This window comes from Phaseolus vulgaris, chromosome 2, assembly GCF_000499845.2.
Source record: "Phaseolus vulgaris cultivar G19833 chromosome 2, P. vulgaris v2.0, whole genome shotgun sequence".
NCBI lineage: Eukaryota > Viridiplantae > Streptophyta > Magnoliopsida > Fabales > Fabaceae > Phaseolus > Phaseolus vulgaris.
Genome location: NC_023758.2, coordinates 10,918,709 through 10,927,941, shown reverse-complemented (window position 1 = coordinate 10,927,941; position 9,233 = coordinate 10,918,709).

The window sequence follows — 9,233 nt, the reverse complement described above, 5'->3', positions numbered from 1 at the left end:
TATGTTTTGAGTAGTACAATCAAGCTTGGCCATTTTACATTCATCATTGGTCCATTGAGACCAAGGTTTTGCAATTAAAGAACCATTCTTTTTAAACTTTGGAATGTAAGGACCATTCTCAATTGAATTCCAAACTCCTTGATCAATAAATTCCACAAAGATTTTCATTCTGGCTTCCCAATACTTGTAATTCAATCCACAGAATAAAAGTGGTTTGTAGATTGAAGCACCTTCCTCAAAAGATTGTTTTCCAGCCATAGAAAAAAGATTTTTGGATAAACTTGAATAACTTTCAAGAACCAAGCTCTTGATGCCAATTGTTAGAATATATGGCTTTAATCTAGAGGGGGTGAATTGTTTAAAGAGATTTTTTCGCAAACTTTTAAGCCTTGAATGAAATTACTTCGAGAATACCTTGATTGAGAAATTAGTTTTTCAAAACACAAAGCTAAAAGCACAACACCAGTAAAACAATCGGTTGTTTCGCAGAAACAATCGGTTGTTTATACCAGTAAACAAATATCAAAACTGAATTTAAAGAGTTAGGGATAGAGAGAATGCACACAGATGTTTATATTGGTTCACTCTAAACCCAGAGCTACATTTAGTCTTCTGAGAAACCACTGAGGAATTCCACTAAGCAATCAAACCCAGATCACTTACACCACAACCAAGAAAGTGACATTGATCCCCTCAAGACACACACTTCTCTTGGCCAACACACCAACACAAAGAATGCTGATCTTGATCCCCTCAAGAACACACAACACTTCTCAACAAACACAAAGAAGAAACTTGTTCAACAAAATTCAAGGATTACACTTGTTACAGAAGAAAATATGAAATCAATACAAGCAGAAATCCTATCTCACACTCTTTGATCAATCTCAATCTCTAAGCAATCTCAATTCTTTGAAAATCAGAAAACTTGTGCTAAAAAAAATTATTACTCAAATCTGTTTTTTCTGAATATATTCAAAGATATTGTTTGTTATCAAATCTTAACAAACTTATTCATTGCATTTTAAAGATTGGTCAAAGCATTAAAGACTGGAGCGCAAACATTTAAAGCTTAGTCAAAGCTAAAATAGTTTTTCTGTTATGGTACCAAAACAAACAATCGGTTGTTTCCTCGAATCAATAGGTTGCTTTGGTTTTAACAGTTCAACCATTTGAAAAACAATTTTCAATCTTTTCTAAAAACATCTAAGTATAAAACATTCGGTTGTTTCGACAAACAATCGGTTGTTTTTCACTTAGTTTGAAAAACACTTTTCTTTTAAAAGATTGAGAATGCCTATGCTTTGGATTCAATTTAAAGTGGATTACAAAACACAAACTACCCCAGATCTTAACTAAGACAGCTCAACAATAGCAAGCACAACCAAGCGTTCAACATCCTTCAAAGGGTTTGGATTCTTCAAAGCTTTGAACACCACTTGGTTCAACAATAAGGTTGTATGGTGCCCAACCTGAATTAAACCAAATGTGTCACGCAATCAGAAAATAAAACATTATAAATAAGATTTTGTTCTTCAACACAGCTAAAATGCTAATTGAAAACCAAATATAATAGACATTAACAACGACCTTAATTCATTAAGTAATATTGAAGAGTCAGTTGATTACACGTTGTCTTCCTCCAATTGGGAGAGATTGTTTCATATTATGCCATAAACCAGAAATATTGTACCGTCTCGTCCCCGGACGTTGACCAAAGTCAAAGTCAACGTATGGTGGGACCCCTAGAGGGGTCCAAGGAAGAAAGTCAACAGATTGACCACTTGAGGCATCGCCAAGTTAAGGCATCGCCAATGGGAGGCGTCGCCTAAGAAAGGCGTCTCCAGGTTGAGGCATCGCCAAGACAAGGCATCGCCGAGCTAAGACATCACAAGGAAGGTTCGGGCCTCGATAATTTAGAGCAGTAACAAAGAGAAGAGAAATGTGGCTTCAAGGCCATAGTTCTAGTACTAGTAGGGAGTAACCTGACTCGTGAAGTACCCACGCCACCTCAAGGGGATCCCCGGGATAGATACGACCCATGAAAGGGTCATGCCCAGGGGTGAACCAGGTACGTGGTGCGAGAGGAAGGTAGGTACACTCCCAGGGCGAATAACTAGGGGTGGGGGGCATGAGTTGACACCCAGAAAGTCACCCCACGCGCCAGATGCACTTCAAGAAAAAAGGACTCATACAATGGAATAACCCTAAGCTAGGTTACGGCGCTGCGAGGCCCTCTGCGTAGAATAACGATCAAGTCAAAAGAACACGTGGCAATGAGCACGTGTTCATCAATGTTTTAGTGAAAGTTTGCCAAGGTACGCGTTAATTCAGTTAAGATTCGAACGTTCCAAGGGATATTTTATACGCTTTCAATGCGCTTTAACGCGTTTTAAATGCAAGAGGTGTATAAAACGGGGCCTTGGGAAGTTTGAAAGGGGGATCCGAGTTTTGACCTAATTCACACAGAGTCACAAAAACCCTAGTTGTTTCGCTGTGCACACACTGTGTGCACAAAACAATTAGGGCAACCCAGTAGTAGTTACAGAGTTGTTTTCGACCACCTTCAGAGCATCCAGTCACGATGTTCGATACGGGAGTGCAAACGGCCGCGATGGCGCCCCTTTGTTCACTTCTTTTCAGGTACTCACAGACGGAGCAGAACGAAGGTGCCCTAGCTCGTGAGGACAAGCCACGCACAAAGACGACCCTGGTCAACCGGCAAGAACAAATATAATAGGCACGATCATTTCACGTGAAGGAACTTTCATATTTTGTTTAAATAATATCATATAAACCGTTAGTTATAAAATTAATTTTTGAAGACAATAATTTGAAGTATCCATTGCATGTTGAAGTGTTTGCTTGTGTAAAATTGTGACCAATCAAATAATAGACGTAGTTGCATTCTGAACACATAACAGCCTAACTTTTTAAGGTTAAACTGATAATAATAATAATAATGTAATTAATCATTTTACGGGCACATAGAAGCTTTTCATCATGTCACTGATTCAGGGGGTCCGGTTATTAAAGTGTGTAAGATATGAGCCAATCGAGGGAAAGTCAAGGAAATATAGCAATGCACCTTCTTAACATTATTAAGTGCAAGTTCTTTTAAGGACTCTCCCTCCAACAATCTCCAAAAATGCAGCAATTGCTTCATCATTAGTGGAGAAAAAAACGTGTTAAATTTATTCACCGACAAGAATTAACAAGAGATCTTTTTATCAACATCCTAGTAACACCAATTGTATCATATGCAAAAATGGTGATAATAACAGATGCTTCAATGTATGGAGTACTCGACAGCTATTTGTAATATATCCCATGGATAAATCCGTCAAGTTGTCCAAATACATAAGATCGAGTGCACACAACCCAGGACAGTGCTCAGCAATGACTTTTATTGATGCATTGGTTAATTTTCTACACATTAAGAAAGATAATAACAAGAGAGTGAAAAATAATATTTGGTAACGAAAGATAACAAGGAGATCAGAATTTGAGATTTCCTAGCAAACATAATTCCAAGTTAGAAAGAACTAACAAATTTATAAATAATGGTTATCATTCGAAAACGTAGATGTGGAATCCTCTATTCCCTTAGGCGCAGCAGAAGACGACGACCTTTCGTCTGTGGTCTCCTCCGAGGTGAATCGAGCATAGTGAGTAGCGCTTTCCTTCGCTATCTGTCGAAAACGTTCCATGTTCCGAATCCTCAAATTGTATTATTTAGAAATTTGTCCTTACTTTTATAATTGATTCGAATGTAGCTGCTCTTCTTAATTAACTTTGCGTATGACCCATTTAAGCATTTATCTTCTCTCTTCTTGTCATTAAATTAATGCTTATTTTAGCCAATTATTTTGTATTATCAAAATTTATTAAGATGAAGAAAAAAACTATTATTATTAATGTTCCTGATGGGGAGATGAGACTTAGAGAACTATTGAAGTCTTCGTCTTCCTCCTTCGGTCAGGCAGGTTGCTAGGGCTTCGCTGGGATCCTTCTCGCCTTCGGCTCTCGGTCTCGGGTGAATACCAAATGGGGGAGGTACCTGCAGAATGCACTCCGACGCTCAAGTCAGTAAAGCGGGTGATTGACACTCGGGTAGGTGCACAGTAATAAATGATGTACCTTGTTCCTTGAAATGTGTGCTATTTATATTATTTTAATAGGCTTACCTCATTAGGTCTGATTAGTGGAATGGATCACACTTAGGGTTGCATTACCTAATTCTTAATGATAGTTTAGCTTCACTGACCTTGGTTTGAGCGTTAATGGTTATAATGTGTCGGTCGGCCAGCCAGCCCGCATGTGCCTCGGTCAAGGAGACCGAGCCACGACAAGATGTTAGTCGGCCATACGGTACAACTAATATTTGGAAAAAATTTATAACTGTCCTATTTAACTTTTGAATATTGTTTCTATTAGGAGGTGAGACCTATAGAACTATTGAAAAGCTTTATCTTCTTCCTTCCTGTCGGGCTGTTGATCTATGCTTAAACTTCCTTTTCTTCACTTCTTGCTACTCCTTTCGATCTCGACTGCCCGATCACTCGGTCTTCTATAGAATACTGAATGGGAGAGCACCTGTAAAAGGCACTTCGACGCCCAAGTCAGCAAAAAGGGTTCGATATTCGGTTGTCAGAGCACAGTAATAAATGACATACTTGCTTCTTGGAATGTGCACTATTTATATTATTTTAATGAGCCTACCTTGTTGGGCCAGATTAGTGAGGTGGATTGTGGTTAGAGGTGTATTACCTAGTTCTTAATGATGGCTTAGCTTCACAAACCTTGATTGAGCGTAATTGGACCGAAGGTGTTTGTCGGCCCACACGGATGTGGGACGTTCGGTCGACCCGGTTGTGGGAGTCGAGACATGGTATTGACCGTTCGGCCCATACCCGTACACTTGCCCCCCAAGCTCGAGGATAACTTGGTCCAAAGAGTCTTGAATGTTTGGTATCGATCGGGCTTCTGAGTTTTATTGACTGTTGGAATTCCCAATGCCTGATGTGACCTCAAGCAGCACCTGCACACATGATGTGACCCACATTGGGCGTAAAGCGTTGGGAACCGTTGGATTTGGAAGATCTAACGGTTGAGATCGTTGTGACGCTTCGTCTCCCGAGGCCCTTAGAGGGTATAAATAATTATCTCAACAGTGTCGAGATATTGTGTTATCTCTTTGATATTTGCTCTGAGACCTGAGCATTCTCTCATCTTCTTGTTGTGTTTCAGTGTTTCGGCTTTTTATAAGGTTAATTATGTCTTCCTTGTCTCGACCTACTTCTTCCTCTTCAGCTCCCCCTTCTCCTCTTCCCGTGCGTCCCTCTTCTTCTTCATCTTCTGGTTCCTCTACGACCAATTCCTTATTGGTCGGTGCGATTGAAGTATCGCACCCTGTAGAGGTGGTCAGGGGAGACGATCCGACCAATGCTATCGATTGGTCGGGCTCCCCTAAGCAAGTCATCTCTCGAGTGGAGTTTGATTGGGCAGATCCTAAGGTGACTGGGATCGCCTCTGTCTTCTCAACCGAGGAATCTGTCGCCAAGTTTTTGAGAAGGTACCCGGTTTTGAAGGCGGATAATCATTCGAGTTTCTTTAGTGTTGAACCCTGCCTGTCGACCGAGAACATGTGCATGGGTCGGCCTGGCACCGGTCCACCTTTTTTCTATATGTACTCGTGTCTTTTTTCAGACTGGCATGTTTCTCTTCCTTTTGATAGTTTCACGATGGGTGTCCATCGGATTCTCAACGTGGCGCCTACCCAGCTTCACTCGAATACCTGAGTGTCCATTTAGGCCTTTCGCTTGATATATGACGTCCTGCATTTGCACCCTACCCCTTCTTGTTTCCTCAGCTATTATACTTCTCACCCGGCCAACCCTGTTCTATGTCATTCACTGATTGGTCGGTCGGGTAATGTCATTTTCAATTCCTTCGCCACCTCTTATAAAAAAATTCAAAGAAAGTTTTTTAAAATTTGTATTCGGTCGGAGGCAACGTCATACTTCTTTGATGAAACCGGTCGGTCGAGGTTTCCCTTGTATTGGACCAAGAAGCCTCGTGACTTCAAGAAGTTGTTGAAGATGGTTGCTGCCCCTTCAAGATTGTGTTTGATGAAGACTTCTATGTACATTTCATGTGTATTTTGCTTTGCTTTGAGTGTGTCTTAGGTAGTTCTTAGAGGTTGTCTAAGAGTGGGCTTTTTGCTGAGTAACTCACCTCATAACCACTGACCATGTGATAAGAACAAGCATAAGTTTTCTTAAACTGTTTTTCACATGTTTTACAAAAACACGTTTACTGCATAAAAATAAATCTGTTCTTTTCTAAATAAACAGATTCATTTTTACACTGATGCCTTGGCTAAGTCTTGTGAAAATTAGATTTGTGCATCATGTATTTTGACTAAGTCTTCTATCTTTCAAAACTACTGTGTTTCAAACAGTTAAGCTTTTCTGTTTTCGTTTTGAAAAATAAATTTGTTCATCTGTAAATGAATAGATTCTTTTTGTCTCTGGTGCCATGTCAAGCTTAAACGATTTTCAGTTTTATCTCAACACCAGAATGGTTGACTAAGTCTCCTCACTTAACAAATTCTCTAACTGCTTTTGAAAATAAATCTGTTCATTTTATTTTCAATCTGTTCATTTTATAACAGCTTTAACTGTTTTTCAAAATTCTGTTATAAGTTGGTTTTCTATAAAATGAAAACTTGTTTCTGAGTTTAAACATCATTCATACATTTGCAAAAACAAGTTTTGACAACAGAGAGTTAAGAGTTTACAAAGGATTAGCATTTGTTCTTCAAAGATTTCGAAAATCACAAAGTGCTTGTTCTTGGTTTGGTTCCAAAAGCTTGGTGTGAGGTGCTGCTACTGTTCTAGCAATCTTGCCTACTGGTTTGAGGCAGATCTTTGTATCCTCAATCAGGTGTAGTCGTTTCACTTCTCATTTCTTGTAATAGTTTGGTTGAACTCTCTTCTTGATAGGTTTTCTTGAAGAGTGTGTGTGAGCTGAAATAGGTTTTTTCAGCAAGAGTACCTAAGTTCTTGTAGGTTTCAAGAACAGTGGGAATTGTGTTTGTTTGTACTGTGATTTAGAGAAATTCACCTTGGTTTTAGGTGAAGACTGGATGTAGCTCAGTTGAGTGAACCAGTATAACTGCCCTGTGTTCATTCTCTCTCAATCTCTGCAATTAAGGTTCTGCATAATTGTTAAAACAACAAAGAAATAAATTTGTTCAATCAATAATAAATCTGTTCTTTCTGGGCTCAGTTCATACTGTTCTTAATTTCTGAAAAAGTTGTTTGATTCTGATAAGAACATATAAAATTTGTTAAAAGCCACTGGAACAGATTGACTGTGATAGGTTGCTTAAGAAATTGTCAAAGCTATTAATTGAACCTTAAACAATTGCTTAAAATTGAAGCTTGCTGTTCTGTGATTCATTGTTCTTAATTTCTGGAAAACTGTTTGATATCAAGAAGAACACTCACAGTTTGTTAAAAGCCACTGGAACAGGTTGATTGTAAAGGTTACTCAATTAATTAGTATGCTATCAATTGAACCTTAATCACTTGCTTGAAATTGAAGTTTGTTGTTTTGTGTTTCACTGGTTTTCGTTCTAATATCAGTGTGTGTGCATCTGAAAAATCTATCTGCATCATCTTGTGACTAACCTTGCTGTATAAACGTTTTTAAAACAAAAACAGTGCTGAAATAAATCTGTTCATTTTCACATAAATCGATTTATTTTCTGTAAACTGTGTTAAACACTGTTTCTGCGAGAAAGTTTTAAAAGGTCAATTCACCCCCCCTCTTGAACTTTGGCACTATTAAACCCAACAGAAGTGGCCTCGGCCGACCGGAGGTGTCGAGGAGCTAGAGATTCTCTCGCTCTTCGAAGAACATTTGTATTAAATTAGATGTAATATATAAATATAAATTAATATAATGAAATGAAATTATTACCAGAGGTTCAGGCATAATTCGAATGAGGTTTCTGGGCCAGGAGATGAATGTCTGAAATGCATCGGCCACAGTTGTCACCTCATCTGAAGGTAGTGTGGAACACGAGCATCATGTACTCGTACTGTTTCAACTATTACCTTTACCACATCAGGGGATAAAGGAACGTTATGTAAGGTGGTGGCCTCTTGATATACTTTTCCAATGGCCACCACTTGAGGAACCATGCCGCCCTCTACTAGTAACTCACATTGGCTCGTCTAGCCAATGATATCCTCCCCTGATGTTGTAGGATTCGTACAACTCCTCTTTGTGCTATTGGGAGCGCAACTAACTAGGGGTTGAATTGGCTCAGCACATACTTATTGCGATAGAAACTCTTGTCGCAACTCTAGCCGCATCCGATCAGTCTCCTTTCTTATTTCCTGATATGATTCCAATAACATGATAGGGATATTCTAAGGACATGTTATGGATTCAACTTGAGTTGGAATATGATTAGGCACTTTTTAAGAATTGGATCAATGTTCTTAACATTCAAGAACTCACCAAAACACAAGTAACCAAGCCAAACTCACATAGAAGCCCATTTTGAACAGCAACCCATGGATAGAAACTCAAGAACACAACATATAGCAATTATACCCATGGAGGACGTGACAAAAACAGCAAGAACAACCAATTTGCACCGATTAAAATTGAATATAAATGCAGAAAATGAAAGAGGAGATCATAAGGAAGAGATTGCACCGATTGAAAGTGAAAACAAACAAGTAGAACAAAAATGGGTAATTTGGAATGAAGGGAAAATGGATGAAGAAGATGAAATAAAATAGGGAACTTATGTGGTTGGAGTTCTTAGAGATGAACATGCCACTTGAAGGATGTAAGGCTCTAAGATGAGTGTAGATGCCGCCACTTGAGGTTCCAAGATGCACTCAAGATGAGACTAGAAGAAGAGAAGACACAAGTCTCTCAATCACTCACTAATTTGGGAGAATTTCTTTACTCAAAATATAAAATCTCTATTAGAAAGACTCAAGCCCTCCTTATATAGGAAGATGACCGGTCATGAAGTACAAGAAGCTTACACAAGAAGCTATCCAAAAGGTCCCTTGCAAATCTCTCACTTTCTAGCGCCTAAAGTGAGTGATGAAGGGTCAACTACTAGAAATTTCTAAAACTAATATCTAAAGATGCTTCAACATAAGAGGTATCTTTAGGTTTCCCTCTTAGAACCTTTCCTA